Source organism: Rhamphochromis sp. 'chilingali' (genome assembly GCF_963969265.1).
Source record: "Rhamphochromis sp. 'chilingali' genome assembly, chromosome: 1".
In the NCBI taxonomy this organism is placed as follows: Eukaryota; Metazoa; Chordata; class Actinopteri; order Cichliformes; family Cichlidae; genus Rhamphochromis; species Rhamphochromis sp. 'chilingali'.
In genome coordinates, this window is record NC_137929.1 from 60350489 (window position 1) to 60378190 (window position 27702).

Consider the following 27702-nt stretch of genomic DNA (forward strand, 5'->3'; position numbering starts at 1 on the left):
AATCTGACAACAGCTTCTTTTTTCTGTTCTCCCACTTCAGCACAGAGAAAGGAAGTGAATATTCACAAGTACACACATTAACAATAATCTTTGAAATCACTTCACAAACAGAGAGATGATTGTCACGGCTAATGGAAGGTATGGACTCAAGCGCGGAGCTCTGGGTTGAAGCAGACAGTGCGTTTATTTACAGTGCGTGAAAGATAGTCCTTAAACATCAATATATCCAACAATTGTCCTTTTTCTAAGTTCCCAGTCGTGGTGAAGGTGAGTTTTCCTGTGAGGTCTGTGTGCGCTCCTTCCGTGAGAGCTCCTCCTCCCGAAAACGCCCGTGACTCCTTTACTCCACTCCTCCGTCTCGTACTTCCCCAATCTGAAAGTCGAGCAAACACAACAACGGGTGAGAAGGCTTGCCTGGCCACGCGGGTGACAAGATCACGCGCACACTTAGCTACCGAGCTCCGAGTACAATCCAGCGTCGACTGCCGTCTGGACACATCGTTAAATACCTCCGTCTAGTGAGGAAAGATTAGCGACAGCTGGAGCCGACGATTACACTTCCGGGTCAGAGATCGGCCTTTCTCACTCTCTCGGAGACGCCGTTCCTCAGCAGCCAGACCCGCAGAGTAGGGAGGGAGAGAGAAAGAGAGGAGGGCATACACACACACACACACACACCACAAACAAACAAGCAGGTCGTCCGGGAAGACCGTCTGACCGTGACAATGATGATGACAAAACAACAGAAACATTTTAAAAATAGCTCCATGTTTAGGTAGAGCTTGTTTTACAGATGATGATGTACGTAAACTGTACACACTAGCAGGAAATGAATGAGTCCATCTGTACCAATAATACTCACTGAACCAGTTTGACCAGGATACTGATGAACACACACACACACATACATGCAAACACACACATACTCAGTGCTGCTGATGATCGGACAATTGTAATCAGTAAATTATTGATTTATTGATTGATCAGATCATTCTGAGGTGACGACTTCATGAAGAGTTTTCACGTCTTTCTGAGACTCACTTCTCCACAAACTCAAAGCTGACTTTAAAGATTCCTCCAGATGTTTTCAGAGTAAACACTATCAGATCCATGTGTTATTGTTTTAATTTTTTCAGGAAATGTAGGCAAGAATAGATCTTTGCTGTAACTTGTTTTGAGCAGCCACATATCTCACGTAGTCATATGAGCCTTCAGTTTACTGAGAAAGCACAAACCACTACTTGTTTCTGTTCTCGTATTCACAGACTTGGCAAAGTTTTGTCTTTAAACCCTGACAGCTGGAGTGGGCAGTGTAAAACTGATTCATTTTGATTTTAAATTAATTGTAACTTTTTTTTCTGATTTAAATCTGTTTTTCAACCCTTAAGATGTTTCCTGACATGATTGTGGTTGTGAGCCGATGACGTTATGCTGAGAAAAACTACCAGATGGAGACAAGACCAGAATAAAGTAAGTGGCTTTGATCACAGTCAGTGTTTAAGATTTTTACTAATAATGTTTTTGTTTTTGAGTTGTGTGTGTACAATTAATTATAAATAGTGTATATTTTATGTGAGCCTAAGCATGTTAACATGGGGTTTTATTGTTATTCATTAGAACAAGTTGATGTAAATTCACAGAGTGCAGTGGGAAGTTGTCTCCACATCTACCTGTGTCAGTGAAACAAGTTCACTTCCTGTTATGGTCACACCTTAGTTTGCATTTTTGAAATTTGTTAATCAAATATCTGAGCGTACAGTGGTTTCTCTGTGGCAAGATCTCAGATCTGGGTGTGTCTGTTTAAAACAGCAGTTTACTGGTCAGTTCAGTCAGTTTGGTACAGAGGAAACTTGTTACAGGTCATCTTTACAGTTTTAGTTGGAAACATTTACTTTTGTAAACCAGATCTGTCGCTTGGAGATGGGGTGAGGAGTTGAGTCATCCAGGAGAGGCTCAGAATAGAGATGCTGCTCCTCCACATCAAAAGGAGCCAGATGAGGTGGTTTGGGCATCTGACTAGGATTCGTCTTGGACACGTCCTGGGTGAGATGTTCTTTGGATATCTCACTGGAATGAGACCACGCAGCAGACCCAGGACACGCTGGAGAGATTATATCTTTTGTCAGTAGGAAGAGGGAGGACAGGCTTCTCTGCTTAGGCTGCTGTCCCCATATAAACAGAAGAAAATGGATGGATTGATTCATGTAAATCCTATTTTTTCCATCCTGATGATCAGAAGAATGTTGGAGGGCTTCAGAGATCCTTCAGAACAACAGTAAGTGTTTAAATTCTGTCTATCTAGGGTGGAGTGCCCACTCCAGATCAGGGATGAGACCCTGCTCCAAGTGGAGGAGTTTAAGTATCTTGGGGTCTTGTTCATGAGTGATTGGAGAAGGGAGCGGGAGACCGATAGACGGATTGGTGCAGTGGCTGCAGTGATGCGGACGCTGTACTGGTCTGTTGTGGTGAAGAGAGCTGAGCGTAAAAGCGAAGCTCTCAATTTAAATGGCCTGTATTTACCGGTCGATCTACACCCCTACCCTCACCTATGGTCACGAACTGTGGGTAGTGACCGAAAGAACGAGATCGCGAATATAAGCGGCGGAAATTAGCTTCCTCCAAAGGGTGGCTGACCTCTCCCTTAGAGATAGGTTGAGAAATTCGGCCATTCACAAGGGACTCAGAGTAGAGTGGCTGGGGAGAGGGAGGTCTGGGCTTCTCTGCTTGGGCTGCTGCCCCCACGACCCGGCCCCGGATAAGCGGAAGAAAATGGATGGATGGATGGACATTATAAATAACATTTAGAATATTGGGAAGGGATTCATAATGGTGTTCTTTATAATTTCACAATATAGTGAAGTAAGATAGAAACAAGGTTAAGATAAAAATAAAAATAATTACTAACATTTTGACATTTTACAAAGAACAAATTGCATTGTAAATAAACAGTGCAGATTTTATTTAAGAAATTGAGTTATTTTCACAGTTTCATGGTTGATGGAGTCTTTAAAAGTTTTGTTCACATTTAGTGGAATCTAATGCTTTAGAAAATAAAGACTTCAGTTTTGTAAAGCAATTCACATTTGTGTACATTTCTTGATAGTGTTATAGAAGAAACGCCCCAAAGCTAAACCTATCAAGTGCAGAATGTTTTTGGGTTTTTTTGGATGGAATCAAAAGTTTTGTAGAAATTAAATGAGAAGTAAATAATCAATAAGGTCTAATACTATTCTTATATGATCAGAGATATACCAATTCCTCTGTTTGTGTCTCATCAGTTACGAAAGCTAAAGCTACCTTAATTGTATGAGCAAATATTTGGGTATAAACTTTCTAGTCCTTATTAAGAAGTTAGACAGGACGCCAATCAGGAAAGTGTTTGAGGGCTTCATTTTTATATATTTACATTGTTGTACAGTGGAACGATTTTAAAGTCCTTTGGTCTCTAGCATGGAGCTGATTGTTTATGGATGAGAGCGGTTACGGAGATCATTCAAGAAACACTCAGAGCTGTTTTAGTTTTCACCTCTTTTCTTATGACTCACTTACTGTTCGTATAGCTCAGCATACCTGACATCACTTAAATGCGACTACCTTAAGAGAACTGAACGCAAGTTTGAAGTTGAAACGATCGGCTGAAGCTCAAATAATCTTTGTCTTGCTTAAACTTTAAATTGAATCTCCTGTAGTTACTTTTTAAAAGTCATAGTCTGTTATTCGCAGAAAATATCATCAGACTAGCACATTTAGAACAAACTTGTCCGATCATCAGAAAGAAGAACACGGAAATGTCTGCTGTAACTGCGTCACTCTGCTCCACTTTGCTGTTTTTTGGCATCTTCGTGTTTGTCTCGGCAGGTGAGGTTAATAAACCAAAATTTTCCCCTCTGTGTCACGATCCTGGGTCTTATGACCCAGTGTTTTGAGTTTTAGTTCATTTTGATGTTTTAGTTTATGTAAGCCCTTCAGGTTCCTAAGTTCATTTGTTATCATGTTTAAGTGTTTCTAGTTCTTATTATTTCCCCCTCGTGTTTCCAACTATGGTAAATCTCCCCTGCTTTTCATGTGTTTCATGTCTGTGTCTTACATTGTGAAGTTTGGGTTGTCATGTCTACGTCTCATTATGTTTCCTGTTTTATTGTGAAGAGGTCTGGTGTTTCTGTGTTCATCGTGTTCAGTTTTACTCTTCCCCTGTGGCGTTGTTATGTTCATGTTGATCTACTGTGCCTTTCTGTTCCATGTTTCAGATCCCTATGTTCTGTCTCCCCCAGTCTGTTAAGTCCACATGTCTTGAGTTCCGTCAGTGTGTTTCCTGTTTTACTTTCAGTCTGTTCTATGTTAATGTTTCTAGTTTTGCTTCCCTTGCCTCGTCCTGCTTAATTACTCTCAGCTGTGCTCTCCTCCTGTGGCTCATTCCCCCTCGTTATCCCTCAGTGTATTTAAGCCCCATGTTTCTCTTTGTCAGTGTTGCGTCCTCCATCATAGCTGTGTGATTTTTCCCTGTGGCTCTTTGTGCTTTAGTTTTCCCAGTTTAGTTTATTTTGTATTGTTTTTCGTGTCCCACTTCACGCCAGCAATAAAGCTGTGTTTTTTGAGTTTACCTTTTGTCTCTGTGAGTTTGCGTTTGGGTCCTACTCTTGCCTGCACACGGCCGTATTGTGACACTCTGAGATAAAAAAAAAAAAGGAAAAAATGGTATCTTTGTCGTTTACGTGGTGCCAGTACTTCACAAATAATTAGTTTCATGTCGATTCCATTTGTTTGTGTCCGTGAATGCATCACGAGGCTGGGTGTGGTCTACTTGTTTTATCGTAGAGTTAGAATGTCCACTGTGGGGACTGTCCTTCTGACTAAAGTGAGATCTGTGGTTAAAATGATGGCAGTGCACAGATTCTGTGCTTTAATCGGTCTGTGGCGTCTGTTGCTCGTGTTGTTGTTGGTCTGTCAGCCAGCCGGGGAGCAGAGCGAAGGCTAACATACCAAAAGCTCCCGAGTGTTAAAAACAAAGACAAGTATCGCTACAGTCACTGTCTTTGCTTTTCGTGCTTTAGTTTTTGATCTTTGAAGTTTTTTAGGTTCTCTTGTTCTTTGTAAACTCTGCTATCACTTCCTGCTCTTTTTTTCACCTGCCAACCAATGAGCATTCAGAAATGGCCTACGTCATCTGGCTTCCAATGCCGTACAGTCAGGATCTTGTAGAAGTGCACCTGAGTACATCTCGGGCGGGTGACCCTCCTCAACCAAAAAGTGGATGGACAGGTTTGTGGGACAATAAAACCAACTTAGTGTGTGAAGACTTGTTGGAACACTGCAGGATAGAACCGACCTAAATCCTCTGACCGCAGGAATTTGGCTCACATATGATGAAGCAATTATCATCTCCATCATACTTGTTAGATGAGAGAAGGCAAGGAGTTGCAGAAAAGGGTGCTGGGTAGGAGTGCTGTAGATGTGATGGTGCAGGAGAATGGACAGGTGGATGTGACAGTGGAGTAGACTGTCAACATCTGAGGAGTTCACTATAAGTCTTGGCTTCTTGGCTTTTGACTTCGTCTCCTTATCAGCGATTATGAAGCGATATTGTTTGAGTGGCGACACTTATCCACATACGTTCTATAGATTGGCATCTTGCGGCATCATAACAGTAGCTGGAGGCTGCGGTGAAGCAGGAGGAAGAGGCTGCACTAGTAAAAGATGAGTAAAGACCACAGGAATTGTAGATGCAGAGGGCTGTGAAGGCACAGCTTCAGATGTTAATATAGTTGATACAGAGGAGTCCGCCTGTTCTTGTTGTGCTGCATGCTAAGCCTGATGTATGTGTAGGTGAATCCCTTGTAGCTGTTGTTGGACTGTGAACCACAACAAGGTAACTGCACGCTAGTTGAGGGAGACAACTGTAATGTGGCTAAAATGCAGCTTTGTGGCATGAAGGGTAGGACAGGTGAGCACTCTGTGGATATGAAATCAATTTGACCATTTAGTCCATTTCCACTTAAATTAGATCAGCCTTCAAACTCTTTCATCTTCTGGTTTCTTGTCTACCAACATGCATCCAGCCACTCCCATCTATCATCTGGACTACAGGATATCTAGCAGTTTTCCCCAGGCTATAGGTGTCACTGCATTAATTGGTCTCAGTGGAGATGTTTGCCTTATTGTGCTGATTACAGGACAATGACGAGGGAGGTTAGGTGAGTTTAAGGCTACGTCCACACGTACACGGAGATTTTCAAAAACTCAGTTTTTGCGTTTATGTGTGGACGGGGAAAACAGAGAAAGCACAGCGTCAAAGGTGTGCGGCTTTTTTGATGTTACAAGGGCGGACTTACAGAAAATACTGTTAGTGTTAATTTTACTCTCTGCAGTGTTTAAATGTTTACATATACACATGAAGTTACTGTCCCTCCACACATAGGACTCAGTTCTGCTTCTATGCACCATCTTTGTTTACTCTTTCCCACCCAGGCTTCTAGACTTCTGATTGGCCAACATTACTACACGGTTAGGAATATATCGCCAACTGTTGCTTTGGCACATTCCTGGCAGCGTTTTCCTTCATTTTTGGCGCGGGATCTTAAAAAAAAAAACTTTAAAAAAACGGAAAATCTCCGTTTTCAAAAATACCACACTAGCTGTCCATGCCACACTAGCCTGGATAGATTTGAAAAAGGCGTCCGCGTCCACACTAGAGTTTTCAGTCGTTTTCACAGAGTGTGCGTCCATATTGAAATGGCCAAAAATGCTTACGTTCCAGTACTGCACATGCGTGCCGTTTATTTACTTTCCGGCTCTTTGAAACGTCGCGGTAGGATGTTGAAGAAAAGTACAGTTTTTTTAAATGGACTAACAATGAGGTGGAGTTGTTGCTGAGAGTAACGCAAAATTACAAAATTGCAAAAGCGAGTGAGAATTAAAGAATTTGAAGAAAAGCTATCTGGAGCATTTACAAACTGATATTAATCTTTAATAGGGCTGTCAAAATTGAGAGCAAGCAAGCCGCCATCTTGGTTGAATTGGTCACATGACTGCATCATATGACTAAAATGCGTCATCGTTTTTGAAAGTCTCTGTTTTTACTGTCCACACTGTGAAGTGAAAGCACAGCTTTCAAATGTATGCGTTTTCGAGAGAGTTTTGAAAATGCTGTGTTTTACATCAGCAAAAACGCCGTCTCAGTGTGGACAAGAGGCCAAAACAGAGAGAAAGCGATGCGTTTTCAAACGAAAACCCAGCGACGTAGCCTAAGTCCTCCAGGTTTCTGGAGATGTGTTACATCATAAATCTCTCTGGGTGTAGTCATAGCACAGTTTGTATATCTCCGGCTTTAAGGACCACTTCTTAAAACTGCATTGAATCGCTGGTGTTTATACGACTTCTGCTGTTATAAATAATGAGCTCTTTGGTTATTGTAAAAAGTGGTACAAACAGCACTGTTTTAACCCTCTGAGGGTTAAAGCCTTCTACTAAATCTAACCCTGTGCTATGGAAATAGGAGATTCTGGCTTTTTGAAAAATGCTCCAAACTATAAAAGGAGAGAAAACACAAAAACAGAAAAGACACTTTGGCTTCAGCAGGAATAGAATTAAAGTTAGATCTGCTGAGGGTGGGTGTGCAGTGGCACTAAATGTGCTAGCAGCATTTTTCGCTTTAATGATAGCTGGAACAAACAGTTTTTTCCTCCTCTTAGATTTCACTTTCTGTAGCTCTGCAGCACCTTTATCTTCTCCTCATCCTCTCAATGATAACAGCTCTCATTTTGTTCAGTATCACTGAACACAGCAACTCTCAGTGTGAACAATGTGTAATATAACCTCTCTGCTCTGTGTTGCTTCCTCTTTCAGACCAAAGAACCATCACAGCTGAGTCTGGACAGAACATCATTCTTACATGTCGAGCTCCAAACAACAACATCATAGGTGTGGAGTGGAACAGAGCTGACCTGGGAGATGAATATATACTTTCGTACAGAGACAAGCAGTTTGATCCTGATGGTCAGCATCCATCTTTTATGAACCGGGTGGATCTGCAGGACAGACAGATGAAGGATGGAGACGTGTCTTTGATTCTGAACAATGTGACAATTAATGACACTGGAATATACAAGTGTCGTGTCTTCACTGGAGAGACAAGATCATGGGAGACCATCAACACCTTCAACCTGACTGTTTCAGGTAAGTGAGTAGAGTTGAGTGTGTGTGTGATCAGAGGTGAAGCTGCTTCCTGGTTGTTGATGTTTGTTTCTAAAGATGTTGTTGATGAGACTTTGTAGAAAGCAGCTGGTCTGAGTGATGTGATCAGAGTGCAGTAGATAATGTCTGACAGCAGTTTGAAGAGGAAATGGATTCTGTTCTGTTCTTCACTCATCACCTACCTGACAGCTGACACCTCACACCTGTTTCTCACCTGCAGCTCAGACAGGAGGAGACACAGAGGATGGAGGGAAGGAGGATGGAGGGAAGGAGGATGGAGGGAAGGAGGAACAATCTGTTGGACTGATCGCTGGTCTGAGTGTTCCTGCTGTTCTTCTTGTTGCTGCTGTTGTTGGTTTTTTGATATACAGAAAATGTAAAAAACCAAAACAGAGTCAGCATTCATACAAGCCTCCTGATGAACTGCACCATGGAAATGGCTCAGCTATTCACACAGAATCAGAGAAGCCTGCATTGCTAAAACAAACATAAGGATAATCTGTGACTGTAGAGACTAAAACGATAACATCCAAGTAAAAAAAAAACAGAGGAGTCCAAAGAGTTTTTCCAGGATGGACGATAGTTTGATAAATACTTGGGCTGAAATAACAGAGCGGTGAACATCATGCCCACAATATTTTCACTTTGCCTGAAGTAAGACTGAAAAAAGTGATTATAAAACCAAGAAGAACACAAGTTGAGGTCACCAAAACTGTCCAAGTCAGCTGATCATCTCAGTGTTACGTTCATGTTACGTTCTTTTTATTTAGATCTTGTTTGTATGTGTTAGTTCATGTTTTCACGAAAAGAAAAGTTACATATATATTTTAAGATTTCCTATTTTTATTTTAGAGAAGGTTTTCAGTTTGACTCAAAGCTCAACTTCCACTGATGATTAGAAAAAAATAACTGTTTGTTCCCTCAGTATTAATTAATTCAGTGTCTTGTATGTAATGGAATCAGAATCATTGTATGAGTTTTTCAGGTTTAGCAGCTGTTTGTAAGATCAAACGGATTCTCATGTATTGATCAGGTGTTACAGTAACCTTACGTACTATATGATGGGGCTGGGTTTGTTGTTGTTGATGCCCTGGAGCAGATAAACAAATGAAACAGAGGCTGTTCCCTTTAACAGGAAGTAATAAATTGGTGAGTGGAAAGTTGTTTTGATGTGCTCAAACAAATTTAAGCAAATTTAATGATGTTACTCCTGAACTAAAATGGGATTTTAATGGAGAACAGAGTACAGATTTTTCAGGGATTTTTAAATAATGGTGGTGAGATTGAAGTTGTAATTCTATTTCCAGAAACAAGTTAAAATTCAATTTTGAGAAAAAAGGATTTGATATTTCTGCCACAGCTGCTATACTCTCTACAAAACTTAGTGAAACAAATTGATCAGTCATCTTGTGATACAACATACATCCTCTTTATAGCACAGGGGTGTAACCATCGATAACCCTTCATCTATCTACTGCCAGCCATTTCATTTTATACAAATCTCCACATGCATCTTTCAACACAATCTTTTCAGTTCTTATACCGATAACCACACTGTGTTTGTGCACTAAAAAAAAGAGACCAGTTCCATCCCTATGACTAAATCTGATTCTGAAATCACTACCTCAGAGGTTCTAGCAATCGTGGCAGTTTGTCTGAAAACACAACTATAATCTTCACATATTGAATGTATTCTCAAAATGATTAATATTTTTTTTAATGTGGTCCATAATACTTCATCATAGGTTGGACCAAGAAAGCACTCCAACTGCACACCATGGTTTTCCCTTTTATGTTTGTTGTACATATTCAGAGTAGTTCCTGTTGGATGGAAACCTAAACAAAGAGTAGATTTTTCAGTCTCTCTGACCTCATAATCAAATCCTTGATTTTCACTGACGTGTTCCAGGAGGCTTCAATGGCCTCCAACACTCAGTGACAGAACAGTTTGCACTCTGTGACGGGAATCAGCACCTCAGTTTGAGGCCATTCAGAGGCAGAAATGGCTAAATTTAAAAGAGAGGGTGAAATGCTAATTCATCGGCTTGTTTCGCTAGCTCAGATTTTAGGAGTTGAAACACATTTCAAGATGGAGCTCTCCTTTTCAGGTCATAGGCAGATGGTAGCAGAGGTGGAAAGTAGCGAAGTACAAATAAATCTTTATAGTACTTCTGTAGAATTTTAAGGTATCTGTACTTTATGTTGGCATTTGTTTTTCTGGAAACGTTTTACTTTTATTCACTGCATTTTGGCACAAAATGTCTCTACTTTGTACCTCTCACATTTTTAAAGCAGACTTAATTTTTTGAACACATTTATGAGGTATTATTTTTGGTCACCGCATGAGCGCAGATGTACAAACAGAGGGGTGGCTGTACTTCAGCACCTACGGAAGAGGAGCGAGCATAGAGTGTGTAACTTTTTATTTATTTTTTTTAAATCTGTGAAGTGTTTTTAAATCCAGTGTTTCTATTAGCAGAACATTTGGGGTAGCTTAGGGGGTGTAGAAAGTCCTCTGCTGATTAGAAGGTCAGTGTTTTTAATTTGTTTTTGCTTCAGCCTGCTTGCCAAATATTGGGCATGCAGTTTATTGTTTTGGGGAAGATATTGACCCCAAGTTTTTCTCCAGTGCCTCCATCAGAATATGAATGTATGTGAATGTTAGACAGAAAACGCTGTAGATAATCAGATTTTAAAAAAAAATGCTTTTTGTAAAGCACTTTGAGTGCTTAGATAGCACGGAAAAGCACTATATAATAATGCCTCCATTTACCATTACCAAGAACAAATATCAGGAAACACGAAAACGGTTTGTATGCAGCTTGCTGTACACTGGGACTGTCACGTGTGATCGCGGGGACTCAGGTCAGAGCAGGATTCAGTTCAAAAACCAGTTTTATTCACACAATCACCAGGTGCAGAATATATACAGTGGAGGAATCCAGGGTTCCAAGGGCCAAAGGGAGGTCTGGGAAAGGGAAGGCTCTCTCACACTCCAACTCACACCCATCCAAACGGCGGGTAGGTCAGAGGTCTGGGAAAACTACACACAGGAAAGGTTGGTTAGACGAAGTCACGGGTTAACACTAAGAAAACGTTCACGAGCGCTAGAGTAGATCACTATGGGGCACCATTTGTAAAGCGAAACATGCTGAAATGAACGGCAACATTTTTTCACATTTAGCTCAAAACCTAACAAAAACATGTTTTGTCGAGTCATTTTTTACAACATTTAGAAAAATATTTGTAGCCTTTCATATTTAAAACACAATTTGAAATGTAAAATATAAAAGCTAAATGTTAAATCAAGTCATTGTTTGTTAAATCAGATGTTCAGTTCAATTTTGTGAATATAGTGTCAAATTGCAACATTTGCCCCGAGACACTTAAAACTGTAATGTAAAAACTCTACAATAATAGAAGAAAACAGAGAAAACCCAAATATTCCTACGAGCAAGGACATTGGTGAAAGTGAGAAGGAGAACATTCCTTTTAACAGGAAGTGTCAATAGAAAATTGTACTTAGTAGTCAGTATAATCTTTTAATGATATAAGTTTGCATATGGTAGAATACTGCATGTTGACCTTTTGATGACTTAGGCTGTTGGGTGTAGGAGTGTTTAGCTTATTTTAGAGTTTAGAAATGTGTTAACATAGAATGTAGAACTATTGTAGAGACACTGCCCTCAATATAATAAAGGCTTCACTGTGTCGTGAACTTAGGAGTAGATTGTAGGAGACCCCTCCCCCACTTGAACTGTGAAAGTAAGACAAAGAGGAGTTAATGCTGAGTGGAAATTCCCCAGAGGATGTTCGGGTGGGGGTCTCAACATTTGTAACTGGATAACTGTGGTCTGGAAGGGAGATGGGTTTTATGACCTAGGGAGTCACCTACACCCACAGTGTTTTAACTGTCACGCACACACATCCACACGCACACTCACTCATGTGCACTCACACATACACACAGGTATGCGTACACACACACACACGAGCACTCACATAGACACGTGGGAACGCACACATGTAGGCATTCATGTGCTTGTGCACATAGACACAGGGTTTGCAGCACACCGTGGGGGGTTTTATGATAGGGTCGCCTCTATAAAGCTGGCTGTAACTAACAAAGGGGTGAAGATTTGGAGAGGGACACGGGCCTCGTCTTCCCTTCTACAAGTGCATGCATAAATGAAGATGAATAAAGATTTTGTGAAAATGATTACTGAGTCCGGTGCCATCTCTGGATGCTCGAGGAATAAAAGAACCGAGGTAAAACTGATTTCGTAACATGGGTGGTGATGATGGGTTTAGATTTTATTATTGTCATTTGTATTAAGAAATATTTAACCATATATGCTTAGAGGTGTATAATCAATTGTGTAGTGATAGGATGTTTGATCCTTAATAGTCTGCAAAGACTTTGTGTGCATTCCAGAGTGCTCTGGCATTCACACCCACATCCTGGGAGCATGGGAGAGGTCGTACCTTCTCTTATTGTTTTATGGTAGGATAAACGTAGCTATATCTGTTTTAGTCTAAGTGCCTTTTGTTTAGATGAACCGCTGGACTTCCAGACCAGCAGGTTTAGGGAAGTCTTTATGGGGTCACACTCTGACCCCACACACACATCCACATTCCAATGTAATGAACAAACACACCCACTGATGTATATAAATAAAGACCAGGGCAGTGGCAGGGCGCAGGTCCCGGAGCCCTCACTCCCGTGCGAGTGCTCTGTGGCTGCCCTTGCTGCAAGTAAATCTGTGTGTTTCTCCTCTCTGATTCGAAGCTGAAGAAGTGTTTAAGAATATATCTCTTGACAGGAAGCAACCTCCAGCAGAAATATGTTACGGCAGTGGTGACCATCTAACTTGACTGATTAGTTAGTATTTAAAGTCCAACATCTCCCTCTAGTGGCCATATATAAACCATGAGTGAGGATGTTGTTAATGTAAAATGTGAATCATAGGCTGTATCCCAATTCAGGGTCTGCAGCCTTAAATGTCCTCAAGGGCCGCGTACTCAAAGACCGCTAAGGCCGGAAGTGACAGGCTTGTAGGCTTGTGAAATGGGACGGTCTAGCCTCCATCATGCTGCCCAGGTTGCCTAGCAACCAAGACACTAACAGCTGGAAATGTTTCATACAGCATTATTTGACAGAAATGAAGGAGAAAATCTTTTGTTCATTTGTTTGTTTGTTTCTACATGAGCTTTTATTTGACAAGTATCTGAGGCTGAGACCACATGACTGTGAAATCATGATTATTGGGCCTCATTTTTGTACTGAACAGTCGTTTTAAGATTAGCTAGTAAATGACAATTACCTAATGTTGTTCATGAGACTAAAGTCATCTCACTTTGGTGATGTAAATATAATATGGCCAATATTAAAGTTATCTTTTCAATCATTATTAGTTATTACAGCAGTGAATGAACTCTGTGTCAAATACTGAGCTGCAGCAAAGATTCAAGCTGCATTTATTTATATTTCCTGTCACCTTAAATCTTCACTCAAAGACAGGTTCCTTTGACACTGTATATATAACTGTGTTATATATAAATCATACTCAGAATTCTCTTGTTAATGTGTTGCTTCCGTAACCCAGCAAGATTGCCAGTCTTCTAGCTTGCTTACTTGCCACAAGTGCACTGTGCCACCTACCAATAGAAAGGAAAAAATAATGTGCATATTTCCATGAGAGAAATCCCACGCCTGGACCGTCGTTGACCGCTGCCATGATTCTAGCCTGCTTTTTACATCCAACACAAAAACTGCAGTCGTGGTGCTTTCGATTGTACTCAGAACTCGGAAATTCTGCCTTCTGAATAGGAAGATGCAGGTAACACCAGAATGCAGATGAGCTGCATACAGGGCTGGACTGGGTGAAAAAAATCGGCCCGGGCATTTTGACTAGAGATCGGCCCACCACTATAGGAAAAATCATAAAGCTTTTGAATGAAAATAAACACTGTTGTGACAGTGATGTGCACTGTTCTGATGGTATATATGCATCAATCTATCAGCTGTTTGTTGTAAGATTCAGATAATTATTTGTTAAAAGCGAGACATTTTAAATGAGAATAAGAAAGAAAAGTATTTCTTTGTGCCCCCTTTCCTTGTTAATGCCCTACATGGACCCCTGGCAACACTTTGCTAGACCCGCCCCTGTACAGTTACCAGCTGTCAGCTACTTAGAAAAGGATCCTGCTGTTATTTGTCTCTCAGAAACAGTTCATCACTTCCCTTCAACTCATTTATGTCACCTAAAAGGTAAACCTGTTTCTCCATCACCTGTTCAGCTCTGATGATTCAGTTTCACCTTCATGTTTCCCTCTCACCAGATAACCAAATCGATATCATGACCAGCAGCTTTACAGCTGTGACTCCAGCAAACGTCAGCTGATACTAGAAATTAATATTAAATAAATTCTAACAACACCTGATCAAACGTGCTGCTGTTGTTTAACGCGACATCCGCTGGTTTCCTCTTTCTGGCGCAAAGTGGGCGATAAATAAACAAGAGAGAAAAGCCGATCAGCTGATCATTGATTCGTTTCATGATTGAAGTAGAAACAGGAGAGGGAGGGGAGGGAATGAGAGAAGAAGAGGCAGCTGTGCAGTGTAAAGATGCACAATAACTCCAGCTTTGTGTCTTTTTCATTGTAGCTGAAGTCCGGGACAAACTGTGTTCCTTTTCACCTCAATAAGAAACGCGTAGTATTTTCTCTGAATATGAGACGATTCCGTTTTTTTATGGGACGGTTCTCAACTCTACTAACTAACCTTATGAACAAAATAAAGTTCAACATCAGTAACATCATAGCACCCACCCAGCTGTATAGAAAGTCCATCATGCTAGCTAGCACGCAGTACGAAAAAGTCAGCATAAAAAAAATATACTCCAACTAAACTAAACGTTTATATCTGACCCAGATAGACTGCAGGTCATAACTTCTTACCTGGAGTTCAGTTCACCTGACACTCGGACCGGCGGCCGCTTCGGGTCTCTCCTCTTGCCTCCCTTTTCCTTCATCCACCTGCTGGCTTCCACCTCTTGCTAATGTTATTGAATCTGTGGAAGCTCCGCGATAGCCACCACACGAAGTAATGAATAACGAGCCTATCTAAATCCCAGTAACGAGTAACGCGCTCCTGGTTTTGGCATAATAACTAGTTACCGTTCTCGTTACCACAATAATAACGTAGTTACTGTAACGCGTTACTTAATAACGTAGTAATAGTATTCCCAACACTGGTTAACAATGGCTTTCTTCTTGCCACTCTTCCATAAAGGCCAACTTTGTGCAGTGCACGACTAATAGTTGTCCTATGGACAGATTCCCCCACCTGAGCTGTAGATCTCTGCAGCTCGTCCAGAGTCACCATGGGCCTCTTGGCTGCATTTCTGATCAGCGCTCTCCTTGTTCGGTCTGTGAGTTTAGGTGGACGGTCGTCTTGATAGGTTTACAGTTGTGCCATACACCTTCCATTTTGAATGATCGCTTGAACAGTGCTCCGTGGGATGTTCAAGGCTTGGGAAATCTTTTTGTAGCCTAAGCCTGCTTTAAATTTCTCAATAACTTTATCCCTGACCTGTCTGGTGTGTTCTTTGGACTTCATGGTGTTGTTGCTCCCAGTATTCTCTTAGACAACCTCTGAGGTCATCACAGAGCAGCTGTATTTGTACTGACATTGGATTACACACAGGTGCACTCTATTTAGTCATTAGCACTTATCAGGCAACGTCTATGTGCAACTGACTGCACTCAGACCAAAGGGGGCTGAATAATTCCGCACACCCCACTTTGCAGTTATTTATTTGTAAAAAAATGTTTGGAATCATGTATGATTTTCGTTTCACTTCTCACGTGTACACCACTTTGTATTGGTCTTTCACGTGGAATTCCAATAAAATTGATTCATGTTTGTGGCTGTAATGTGACAAAATGTGGGAAAGTTCAAGGGGGCCGAATACTTTTGCAAGCTACTGTAAATAAATTCTTTAGGTACTCTCAAATGCACAAAGTCTCAACATCAGTCACTAACAGCAACCCGAACAAATATTTAAGTCAAGGTAAGTTTATTGCTCAATGTGATCTTTCTTTTTGTTCATTTCTTATAAGTGTTAAGAAATCAGTTTCAGCCCGGTTCTTTTTATTCCTCGGGCCTCCAGAGATGCACCGGACTCAGTAGTCCTTTTCACAAAAAACTTTATTCATCTTCATTTAAGCACGCATCTTCTAGAAGGGGAGATGTGCCAGGCTGGTGTCCCTCTGCAGATCTTCACTCTTCTGTCTGTGAAACACAGTTTTGTAGAAGCGATCCATCATAAAACCCCCATGGTGTGCTGCGAACTCTGTGTGTCTGAGTGTATGCAGGAGCACTTGAGTGCCTGTGTATGCGCGTACCCATATGTCTATGTGTAGCATTCCAGCCGGACTTTATTCAGACGATGCACTCAATGATCATTACGGATGGACCATGGTGGGGTATTCCAACCCATTTATTCACAAGTTACCATAGACACATCGTAAGAGCTGTAATCATAACATAAAACAAAATAAAGATTCACTTGATATAACCACGTTTCCGTTATGCTAATTAATTCACAGAAAAGGCACAAGAGGTGCTAGCATCAGCCTGCTAGATCACTCATAAACTTATTAACAATCAAGTAATACATTTACAAATTGTCCGAAATGTAAACAACAAGTATAACACACAAACATACCTGTTCGCCTTCTGGCTAGATGCTAATTTAAAGATGGATGGAAAACGATAACCTTCTCATTAACCTTTTCTGCGGCAAGCAGTAGCAGTACGATCTTCCTTCCCGGAAGTTGCCCGTTCCGAATTTCAAAATAAGAGTCTAATCTATATTATAAGGTGTAATTCTTTCAGGGATTTAACTGTTTGAAAAATATCAATAAGATAAATAATCTGGGTCATTTACACTATGTGAGTGCATGTGAGGGAGTGTGCATGTATGTGTGGGTGTGTCGTAACAGTTAAAGCACTGTGTGTGTCTCTGTATACGTGATTTCCTGGGGGTCATAAAAGTAATCTCCTCACCCAAACTACACCAGATTCCTCTACACAACATAGAAAACAGAGTTAACATATTACTGAGACTCCCACTCTGCATCCACTGGGCCATTGGCCTCTTATTGTCTTACATTTACGTTTAAGGTGGAGAGTCTCCTGCTTCTAAGTTTATAACAATTATGAGTTTTTATTAAAGGTACAAGCATCATCATCAGCAACCCCCCAAACTGTAGCTTCCTGTCTCCTTTTATGACACCAGACAATAAATTCCTCTCTCTCTACACAATTACACACACTCTCAGGCCTACAGCTAAGCCAAACTGAAACACAGAGACAAATCCTTTCCGAATTTCAAAATAAGAGTCTAATCTATATTATAAGGTATAATTCATTCAGGGATTTAACTGTTTGAAAAATATCAATAAGATAAATAATCTGAGTCATTTACACTCCCACCAAATCATTAGTGTAACAAACATCATAACTCCATAACCATAGGAAGAGAGAACACAAATGATTTCATAATACAAATAATGACCAAACAACAGAAGCATAGTATGCAAGGAATGAACTAGTCATTTTCCAACAATAAGACTAGTTTTTGAACTGCCCGTTCGAGCACTGACCGCTTAGTAAGACGTTCACCATTTTTGCCAAGTCTCCTGACACCTAGACAGAACTTCACTCTCCTAACCAGTCCATCTCTACGACTCTTCCCAACCTCCATTCATTTCTGGGCAAGTCTTCATCCTTCATTATGACTATATCCCCGATCTGCAGGTTTCTCTTTGGGGTGTGCCAGCGTTGTCTAAAGGCAATGTTGGCCAAGCACTCTTTCCGCCAACGGCTCCAGAACTGCTCGGCCAAATATTGTACGTGGCGCCATCTCTTTCTCGCATACATATCTTCCCTTATGAACTTGCCGGGGGGAGGAAGGGCCATGGTAGACTTCAGGGTAAGTAAGTGGTTTGGTGTCAGTAGCTCAAGACTGTTGGGATCATGTAGGTTTTCAATAGTGAGAGGACGACTATTAACTATCGTCATTGCTTCATAGAAGAATGCTCGGAGGGAAGCATCAGATAGGTTTCCAGGTGAGAGTCCAAGGGTCGCGTTGAGAACACTCCTGACTGTTCTAATTTGACGCTCCCACACTCCCCCAACATGACTTGAGCCAGGAGCATTTAGGATGAAGTCACACTGCTTCTTAGAAAGGAAGTTCGTCAGTTTATCACCATCTAATTCCGCGAGGGCTTCCTGCAGTTCATTCTTGGCTCCTAGGAAGTTACTGCCTTGGTCAGATTTGATCTGGCGCACTGCTCCACGTATAGCAATGAAGCAGCGCAGTCCAATTATGATTGAGTCTGTAGATAGATCCTCCAGCATTTCAATATGGATGGCTCTGGAGGAGAAGCAGGTGAAAAGGAGACCATATCGTTTTCGCACACTACGTCCTTGCTTGCTATAGAAGGGTCCAAAGCAATCCATTCCACAGTAGGTAAAGGGTGGGGATGGATTTACTCGCTCTGGAGGGAGATCGGCCATTTTCTGTTCTTCTGTCCGTCTCCGAAGCTTCCAACAAACTACACATCGACGAAGATAGGATGCAACCGTCCTACTAATTCCTGGTATCCAGTAACCTCTTGTCCTAATTGCACTGAGAGTCATCCCCTTGCCTTGATGCTTGACTTCTTCATGACAGTATGCTATGATCATCCTAGTAACATAATGTTCCTTTGAAATGATGGTAGGGTGTTTGACTAAGAGAGGAAGGTTTGAATCACGGAGTCGACCTCCCACCTTAATCACACCATTGTTGTCCAAGAAGGGGTTGAGCTGATGTAGCTTGTTATGAGGTGGCAGCTGACAACCTTTCTTCAATAGCCGCACTTCCTCCGAGTATGTTTGTCTCTACAGATCTTTGATGATGAGGCGCTCGGCTTCTTCTCTTTCCTGCATTGTAGAGAGGCCGATTGACTTATCCTTGTTGATCCTTCGAAGAATGCGAGCCACTGCACAGATGGCGCGAGTCCAGGACGAGAACTTTGCCAGCCGATAAGTAAGAGAATCTTCTTCTATAGTTTCCGTGTTTAGAGTCCGTGTTTCCTTAACTTCTGGATCTCCGACTGATAGTTCCGGAGCCACCTCTGCTGAGAGGTCAACTCCCTTTTCCCATAGAAATGCAGGGCCGGTAAACCAGTTCGATAATATTAGCTCATTGACGAAACAACCTCTAGAAGCACGATCCGCAGGATTCTGGTCGGTAGGGACGTATCTCCATTGCCTTTGATTCGTGTAGAGATGTATCTTCTGGATACGGTTGGCTACGAATGTGTGAAAACGTCGAGTCTCGTTATTGATGTACCCTAGTACAACCTTGGAATCAGTCCAAAAATGCTCATCAATGTCCGCATATCCAAGTTCTTCCTTCAAAACATTGCTGGTTTTCACAGAGATGACTGCAGCCGTCAACTCTAATCTTGGGATCGTGGTGACCTTTGTTGGGGCAATGTGAGATTTGGCCATGACTAGTGCACAGTGGATGTCTCCTTCTTCATTGCTAAGCCTCAGATATGAACACGGTCCATAGCAGGTAGTGCTTGCGTTGGAGAAGTGATGTAACTCACGTTTGATAACCTTTCCGAAATCTGCCGGGGCGTAACTTCAGGGTATATTTATCCTCTCCAAGTTGTTGAGGTCGTTTTTCCATTTCTCCCACCGTGGACGAAGTTCGTTGGTTAGAGGGTCGTCCCAACCTGTTCCATGGCAGCACATCTGCTGCATCACTTCCTTTCCAATGAGCAAAAAAGGGGCTATGAGACCCAAGGGATCGTACAGGGATGCAACAATGGACAATATGCCTCAACGCGTTGCAGGCTGTTCCTTAAGGTTGGTGCTGATCTTCAGGCAGTCTGATTCGACGTGCCATTGGATACCCAACGCTCTCTCCGAAGGTAAGTTATCAAAGGCAAGGTTGAGGTCTTTAATGTCTGATGCACGTTCAGTTGCTGGTATGCTTTCCAGGACAGCTTTGTCGTTGGACACAAACTTGTGGAGCCTAAGACCACCCAGGGCACAAAGTCTTCTGGCTTCTTCTGCTAACTTGATAGCCTTCTCTGAGCTGTCTGTACTTGTGACTCCATCGTCGACATAGAAATCTCAGAATGAACTGAGAGCCTAATGGGAATTGGTCTTTATTTTCTGTAGCCAAATGCTTCAATCCGTAGTTCGCACAACCAGGTGATGAGGCTGCACCCTCATACGGTATTCTTGGGGTTGTGCACCGAGATCTCCTTTCTTCCACCAAAGGAAGCGCAGGTAATCCTGGTCCGACTTCCTCACATGAAATTGGTGAAACATTTTCTCTATGTCGTTCATCAATGCAGTGGAGTGTAACCGGAAGCGAAGGAGTACGCCGTTGAGATTGTTCATCAGGTCAGGACCAGTGAGCAGATGATCATTCAGACTGGTTCCCTGGTACTTGGCAGAGCAGTCAAACACCATGCGCAGTTTGCCTGGCTTCTTGTCGTGGAATACACCGTGATGAGGTATGTACCATTTTTCGCCCTCTTTCCCATCATCGTGGACCTCCTCTGTGTGACCAAGTGGTCGGCGGGGTTAGATAAAAGGAAATAATAAAATGACAACGCCACCTAGGGGAATTTCACCCCCAGGAAATATATTTAAGAAAAATGGATAAAAGGAGGCCACACAGATTCAAGGATGCACACTGAGGCAGGTTGGCTCCAATATTAAAACAGTTTTATTTATAGTAAAAATAAATAAAATATTAAAAATCAAGATGTAGCGTCATTGTTGACAGTGTCCTAAAGTGAAAATAAAACAATCATGGAACTTGGACTTACCAGCAGCCGTGGAACCAAAAGAAAATCACACAAAAAGAATCACTGCAGCCCACCCGGTGCTGTACAAAAGAAAGTGTGAAAACGACCCACCACCTGAGGTCCCAGGGCCACTGGCACGTCCTCCGTTCACTGAAATAAAGCACAGAAAAATATGTTAAAAGAATAAAAGGACACTGAGCGTCAGGCTCGCTACAGATCACAAAAAACTAAAACACACTTTAAAAACTTTAATAAAAGAAATCACACACACACACACACGCAGGAAGGCTTATACCCCACGGGTCAAACTACCACTCGTGCTGGTAGTAATTATTCTCAATCGCAAGCCGGTCTGGCTCCCCACCGGCTGAGACCAGCAACCAAGGCGATTTAAAGTCCCAGCACGACACTCGGGCAGAGGGTCGCTTCAGCCCGATCACAGAAGCGTGGGTACGAGCAACAGTCCAGAATAAAATAGAATAAAACCAGGCGAACCAGAAAAAGGTAAGCCTACTTAATAAAAACAAGATAAGACAAGCTAAAACAAGACAGAATGAGACAAGACAGCAGGCTCCACCGAGGAGGAGTCCTCACAACAGCGGCTGGGAAGACGTTTCACTCTTCCGATTTGAGTTGGGCGATTTGCCACGAAGAGGTGAATACAGCAGTCAAACCCCCAGGACCGGAGCTACTCTCAGCTGGTGGGGATAACACGAGCACCTCTCTCCGCAACGTCGGAATAAAACAAACTGCCACGCTGTAGCTGTCATATGATCTGCTCTTGCTGATCAGTCCGTCGCAGTGTGCCAACATTTACTGCTGCTTTGCGCTGAATGCACGGGAGGAATGATCCAACAAAAACACCGGCTTAGCTTTATACGCCACCCTGCAATCAATATGCAGGTTGGTTCCCAATTAACCTAGTTGTGCAGCGAAAAGAATGAGCGCAGGAGAGAGAGAAAAAGAAAGGCGAGTAGTCCATCTGGCTACATCTGCATCACCCTTTTCTATGACCTCCTCCATGAACTTGACATACTGTTCTTTGTACCCTTCATCCTTTAACAGCTTCCTCTTTAGATGCCTCAGACGCATGACTGCAAGCTGTTTGTTGTCAGGTAAGGTAGGTCTCTCCTTAAATGGTAACGGCATCTCGTAGTGACCTAGACTGTTCCTTTTGATGTGGTTCTTGAGTTTGTCCAGGAACAGGATGTCCTCCTGAGACACTGGTTTGCCGTCTTCCTTAGCATCCTTAAAGTCAGACTCTAGAATGCGAATGGCATCTGCCGGGGTGACTGGTGGGAGCTCCCTGACTGCAACTCGGAAGCACTGTCCCGCCGTACTTGAAGTGTCGGGGTATGTCGACGCACCACCAACTATGCTCCATCCTAAGTCGGTACGGATTGCGTAAGGCTCATCGTCTCCTCCCGTTATGACGTCTCTTGGTGCCATTGCTCGTGCACAATTATAGCCTATCAATAAACCAACCTCACAGTCCTGTAGAGGTGGAATCTCTTCTATGACCTTGGAGAGATGATTCCATCCTTTAGCTGTCTCGCTTATTGGGATATGGGCTCTGTTTACCGGTATGCAATCCTTGGTATAAGCAGGAGGAAGGTTGATGAGGAAAGAAGAGCGATAACCCTGAACACAAAGCCCTGAGACTCTTTGGCTCTTTACAATCGCGTCACGTCCGATCATAGTAGTTAACTTCAGCTTAACTGGACAGGAATCTGCCTTTAGTACATCACTCAGTTCCTGGTCAACAAATGTCGTGTCGCTTTGTGTGTCCAGCAGGGCGTAAACCAGTTCCTCAGTTCCTGCATCCTTTTTTGACACCCACACAGGCACAATCATTGATGTGTTAGTTGGCTGTCCAGTAATCACTGACATTGAAGTTGCAGCAGCCTTTGTTTGGCCGGCGTTGCTCAGGATAGCGGTTTCCTGTGGCAGGACCCTTTCCTTCTTTACATAGTTGTAATCGTGTAAACAAGTGGGATGTTTACCCTTGCACGTGTTGCATGAGTGTCGATGTCGACAGTCTTTTGCACTATGTCCAGGTTTGGTGCAGCCATAGCAAAGCTTATGTTCTCTGACAAAATCTCGACGCTCCTCCAGAGTTTTAGCAATAAACTTGGGACATCCATGTAGTCTGTGCTGATTATTTTGACAGAAGGCACAAGGAGGCCTTTCCTTTCCTTTAACTGGTTTGAGCCTCTCCGTGTCAGCCTCAGTCTGTGTGTTTAGAACGCTTGCCTTGTTCCTCTTAGGGTCACTGCTGCCTTGTTTTGCAGTGCTCGACTCAGAGCTGCGGAGGGCATAAGCTGAGGTGATTGGATTGCAAACGATCTCTGCCTCTGTCGCCATAAATGCGGCGAAGTCCTTAAAACTGGGGAATTCCTTATTGCCCTTTAAGGCTTCAGTAACCTTCCTGTTCCAGTGAGATGCTATCCACTCTGGTAGTTTGAGGATTAGCTTCTTATTCTCTTCACAGTCATTCAGTATTTAAAGGCTCTTCACATGTGTCATTGCATCTTGGCAAGTGTTTAAGAAATCTGAGAAGTCTCTTAATCCTTCTGCATCTCTTGGTTGGATCTTTGGCCAATCTGTGAGCTTATCTCTGAAGGCTTTCTGTATAATAAAGGTTTGGCCATATCTGTTATCCAGTTTGTTCCACGCATCCTTATAAGCGTCGCTGTCATTTCTATAGAAAGTTCCTTCCAATGTTTTACGAGCTGGGCCGCCTACATACTTCCTCAAGTATTAAAGTTTGTCTGCTGAGGAGATGGCCTTTTTGTCAATAAGTGACATGAATGAAGTTTTCCACTCAATGAACTGAATGGGGTCCCCACTAAATACAGACGGCTCTGGAACTGGAAGTCTATTTAGAGCCATACTGTCTTGTAGGGCTTGGGCAAGGGATGACACGTTTAGGTTGGGTGGCGATGCTGTGACAGTGGGAGTTGGAGGGCTGATAGCAGGGGGAACATGATGATTTCCCACTGAACTATTAGAGGAATGGAGACTGCCTTCCTGCGAGGCTACCTGGCTGTAGACCTGCAGTTTGGCTTGAGCAGCCCTCAAATTCTTTTCTGCTTGAAGGCGTTCAAGTCTGCGCTTTTCTACTTCCATTTTTCTCTGCTGTTCCTCTATCTTCTCCATTTGTCTCTCTTCTTCCAGCAACCCTTCAAATTCGACTTCCTTAGCAGCTAGCTCTGCTGCTGCATCCGCCTGTTTGAGTGTTAGAGTAGTGCTTTTGTGACTACGGATTGACTTTGTCACTCTAGATGCAGTGGATCCATAGATGGAGCGTGTGTAGCTGTTCTTAAGCAGCTCTCTGAGATGGCGATGTACTTGTTCTGCATCATAATCGCCACTGAAGTCTGACATTCTCTCATAGGTAACTTTGATAATTTCGGCTGTAACTGCCTCACAACTGTCAACGTGACGTATTAATTCTGGAGAAGGTGTAATGTGACTTCGTATTTCAAGGTAAGTGTTTAACACACTTTCTTTCTCTTTCTCCAAAGTATCCATCAAAGATGCCAGCTCGCCTTTACTAATGTCTGACTTGAGCTGCTCTCTTGACTCTCGGGCTCGAATCTTCCATCTTTCGTATGTTGAGATGAACTTTCTTTCCCTTTTTCTTGCATTTCGAGCGCCTTTGGAGTTGGGATTTTTGTTCGAGTGGAGCGTCGGAGGCCTTCTTGTAAGTTGTTCAACGTTTCTTCTCTGCGTTGAATTTCCTTCTCCAAAGGTTCTATTTCCGTAGTTTCTGATGTGTCTTCAAGAGATGCCTTAAGCCTTTGGATTTTATTCTGCAGGTCGACTATCTGATGCTCTAGTTCTGTTTGTGAGGAGGGAGTCTCCATTTCCTTCATGTTTATGTTATTTACTTATCTAATTTGCAGGCTTTAGTTAATGAGCTGCTTGTGGTTACTATAACTTACAGGCTGCATTGACAGAAGGGAGGAGAATCTTTGCACTTTAAACCAAGTTGAAATAGAGGCAGATAACCAACACAATATTGAGAAGAAATGTATAAAATAATGAATGCAACCTGCTAGCTGTTGCAAACTGATGTGCTAAAGTAAACCTCTTATGCTAAACACAAATCAATACCCCATTAAGACTGTACAGTTACACATTAAACTAAATGCCCCCTCTTTCACCCACTTTTGGGTCAGTAGAAAGAATGATAAATAAACAGTAGTGGTGGTAAATACCAATAAACAAAATTACTTCACTTGTTATTACTTCATGTCCGTTGTGTCTTAATGCAGCAGCTGTCCAGAGTAGTTGACGACCTTCTCTCTCCCTTTAACCACCACTGATGAGAATGAATGTCCTTTCCTTGTCAATTAGAATGAAATGTTCCATACCTTTTCTGACACACATCAAACTCACATCAAACCATTAAGCCAGCTGCATGATGATTATAAAGTCTCTGTCTAGAAGACCCATAGAATGGCGCTGAGTTGCTCCGTGAAATGTCTTGTCAATCCCAGACGAATAGCAACACAGCCCTGTGACTCGTCCTCGTGGTTCCGTGGTGCAGAGTGGCAGCAGGATGATGCAGGGGATCAGCTCTTACTGTAGCATTCCAGCCGGACTTTATTCAGATGATGCACTCAATGATCATTACGGATGGACCATGGTGGGGTATTCCAACCCATTTATTCACAAGTTACCATAGACACATCGTAAGAGCTGTAATCATAACATAAAACAAAATAAAGATTCACTTGATATAACCACGTTTCCGTTATGCTAATTAATTCACAGAAAAGGCACAAGAGGTGCTAGCATCAGCCTGCTAGATCACTCATAAACTTATTAACAATCAAGTAATACATTTACAAATTGTCCGAAATGTAAACAACAAGTATAACACATAAACATACCTGTTCGCCTTCTGGCTAGATGCTAATTTAAAGATGGATGGAAAACGATAACCTTCTCATTAACCTTTTCTGCGGCAAGCAGTAGCAGTACGATCTTCCTTCCCGGAAGTTGCCCGTTCCGAATTTCAAAATAAGAGTCTAATCTATATTATAAGGTATAATTCATTCAGGGATTTAACTGTTTGAAAAATATCAATAAGATAAATAATCTGGGTCATTTACACTATGTGAGTGCATGTGAGGGAGTGTGCATGTATGTGTGGGTGTGTCGTAACAGTTAAAGCACTGTGTGTGTCTCTGTATACGTGACTTCCTGGGGGTCATAAAAGTAATCTCCCCACCCAAACTACACCAGATTCCTCTACACAACATAGAAAACAGAGTTAACATATTACTGAGACTCCCACTCTGCATCCACTGGGCCATTGGCCTCTTATTGTCTTACATTTACGTTTAAGGTGGAGAGTCTCCTGCTTCTAAATTTATAACAATTATGAGTTTTTCTTAAAGGTACAAGCATCATCATCAGCAACCCCCCCAACTGTAGCTTCCTGTCTCCTTTTATGACACCAGACAATAAATTCCTCTCTCTCTACACAATTACACACACTCTCAGGCCTACAGCTAAGCCAAACTGAAACACAGAGACAAATCCTTTCCTATTCATCTGATCTAAACAAATTTAACACATTACATTCTAATAATTATTTTCTTGTACTCACATAAGCTATCGTTATTGAACTCCATGTTAGTGTTTAAAGTCCAACATCTCCCTCTAGTGGCCAAATATAAACCATGTGTGAGGATGGTGTTAATGTAAAATGTGAATCATAGTGTTCCAGTCAGTCATCAGTGTGTCTCTGCACAGCTGTAATTAAAATGTGTTCAGAGGGCCTCAGTGTCTGAATGGTTCCAGTTCAGCTCCATAACAGCAGCGTCCCTGGTTTGATTCCTGTTTCAGCTCATATCTGCCTCTCTCACTGAGGGGGACGTCCACTACATGGACATGGATTTGTTCATCAACCAAACTACAGATCACTGAGAGCAGAGGACATTTAAATTATTGATTGTGTTTCAGAGAAATCTACTGTAGTGTGTAAAACTCTAGTCCCGACTTCTGTGTTTGAACCAATAGAAAGCTGGTGCTCAGAGGAAGAGGGCGGGCTTTACATGGTGTCAGTGAGAGAAATGAAAAAAAGCTCAAATGAGTGAGAAGGACGATGAAGGAAACATCTGTGCTGTGTCTGCTCTGTAAGTAGAATCTCTGTGTTTGTTTGAATTCTTGTACTTTGACTGTCTGCTCTCCTGATAACTGATGATGGAGGAGAAGACATGAAAAACAAATCAGGCTGAATTCAAGTTCAAACACCACGAGGACCAACTGCAGGTCTGAACTGACTCTTTATCTTTGCTCAGGAGTCGAGGAAACACAGCAGGCAGTGAAAAGATCAAATCATTCACTCATTATATCAACACAGCTGCACAGTGGACACATGAGTTTAGAGGGTTATTTAAAAGTAGTGAACATTTTGTAAATTTTCTACACTGTCATTTCATATCAAGAAGCATTTTCATCTGACTTTTATTGCTAGAGTTGCTGTGTGGACATTGAATAGTCTCTTGTTTTACATACAACATACTGTTCTATAACTATGAACCAATTTTTATGAGGCGCACAAAGAGTTGAAAGTGTGTGCATACTATTATACTAACAGAATTACTC

At 42.1% G+C, this 27702-nt stretch overlaps 1 protein-coding gene and 1 long non-coding RNA gene across 4 annotated transcripts in view; both read left to right on the forward strand.

The window, feature by feature from the left end:
• Window positions 1-27702, forward strand: part of LOC308410625 (protein turtle-like) — a 321861-nt gene that overhangs the window by 291094 nt on the left and 3065 nt on the right. The gene's annotated exons all lie outside the window — the stretch shown is intronic.
• On the forward strand, window positions 1341-27129 carry LOC308412396. 3 transcript variants are annotated; one of them, XR_013974569.1, is made up of 5 exons: window positions 1341-1470; window positions 1906-2275; window positions 7843-8172; window positions 8411-20781; window positions 27115-27129. It is a non-coding gene; the product is annotated as an uncharacterized lncRNA (long non-coding RNA). The 3 variants fall into 3 exon arrangements; XR_013974570.1 differs by lacking the exon at window positions 27115-27129 and having other exon boundaries at window positions 8411-12459; window positions 20620-20634; XR_013974571.1 differs by lacking the exon at window positions 27115-27129 and having other exon boundaries at window positions 8411-12459; window positions 16436-16450.